Source organism: Dermochelys coriacea, chromosome 13 (assembly GCF_009764565.3).
Source record: "Dermochelys coriacea isolate rDerCor1 chromosome 13, rDerCor1.pri.v4, whole genome shotgun sequence".
In the NCBI taxonomy this organism is placed as follows: Eukaryota; Metazoa; Chordata; order Testudines; family Dermochelyidae; genus Dermochelys; species Dermochelys coriacea.
This window is the reverse complement of record NC_050080.1, coordinates 39,822,213-39,823,932: the sequence shown is the minus strand read 5'-3', so window position 1 is coordinate 39,823,932 and position 1,720 is coordinate 39,822,213. Positions and strand designations below refer to the sequence as shown.

Genomic DNA, 1,720 nt, shown 5'->3' with positions numbered 1-1,720 from the left:
ACTAAATCGTAGCCTTATTTATAAAGTTCCAGGGTGATAATATTATTATTATTATTACAGCAGAGATAATTTGAACCCCTCTCCCAGGGTCATACTGAGTCAATGGGACTAAGGTTCCCTAAATTGCTTTTGAAAATGGGACCAGTGTAAAAGTTTTAAAAGCACCTAAGTCATTTGAGATCCTTAGGTGGCTAAATACCTTTAAAAATCTGCTGCTAACTCCCATTGATTTCAACTCCTAATGGGACTTAGGCCAGATTTTTAAAGGCAATTGGGTGCTTAAGTCCCATTTTCAAACGTGACTCGGGCATTTGAAACCTTCAATTCTGTTTTTTTTCCAATTAAAGTTAGGCTCCTAATTGTCTAAAGGGACAGATTTTTTTTCAAATATTTGTGTGCATAAAGGTGCAGATAGTCACCTAATGGGATTTTCACATTGAAATCCTTTTGAAAGTCCCACCAGGCATGTATATGCATCTTCAGATGCCATATTTATTTAAAAATCTGGCCCTAAATCACTTTTAAAATGGAACTTAGGATCCTAAGTCATTTTGATGCATCTGCATATTTTACCCATGACTCCTTCTTTGACCTCCATTTCATTCCTTGATCTTTGCAAATTATGAATCACAATGTAAAGTTTTTCAGACTCTTGAAGCGAACCACTCTTCCTTGCCTGAGCATGTCTTTGAAGACATCTCTTACTTTCTCATTCCCGAGGTGATGTGAAGAATGGCTGCTGCTTTGTACAACCCTGACGAGTGGGTCTTTTGGGGTAATATATACATGAAAATGGAACTGCTGTAGAAGATGGACGCCACCGTAATGTGAGCTGCGCAGGTGGAAAATGCCTTTTGCTGACTGGTGGTGGATGGAATATGGTAAGGTGGTGGTGATGATATACATGTAGGTCACTGTTGTTAAGAGCAAAGAGCTAAGCACCACAGTGGAAGTATATAGGGAGCTCACGCATTCAATGAGGTGTATGTCTGTACAAGCCAGTTTCAAAATTGGTCTTATGTCATAGAAGAAATGGTTAGTGACATTGGGGTCACAGAATGGCAAGTGGGACACCAGAATGGTTGGGCAGAGAACTGATATAAAGGCTGCCAACCAAGTGCCAATAATCAACTAGAGAGTTAACTTCCGCTTCATGATGATGGGGTAATGCAACAGCTTACAAATAGCTATTATCTATCAAAGGACATCACGGCTACCAGGATATACTTTCAGGTCCTAAGGAAGAAATAGAAATAGGTTTGGGTAAAAAACCCAAGGAAAGAAATAGCTTGATGTGCCGACATAAGATTCATCATTGTTTTGGGAAGGATGACCATGGTGAACCATATCTCTGAGATGGACAAGTTGCAGAAAAACCAGTACATTGGACTGTGAATCGCTCCACACCAAGGCTATGATCCCAATGGTCCCCATAAGCATCAGTGTGTAGATCACCAGAAGAAGTAGGAAGACCAGGATTTTCAATCTGGAATTGCCTGGAAATCCTACTATGATGAATTCCTTCACTCTGGTTTGGTTCTCAGTTTTTATGGCTTCATTTCTCACTCAGCTGCATAAAGAAGAGAAAGAAGATACAATCATCACAACTTCTTATTTGAAAAAATCCCATTTCAATCATAAAGCAGTAAAAGGGAGTTGTCCAACTCTCCCTGAAATTCAATGGAATTTGTGTGCTTACTTTTTTGATGTTGCTTTTCTT

General features: G+C 39.3%; 1 pseudogene; it reads right to left on the bottom strand.

The window, feature by feature from the left end:
* Positions 1 to 701: 701 nt before the first annotated feature.
* LOC119841700 lies at positions 702 to 1,337 on the bottom strand (annotated as a pseudogene).
* Positions 1,338 to 1,720: the final 383 nt, after the last annotated feature.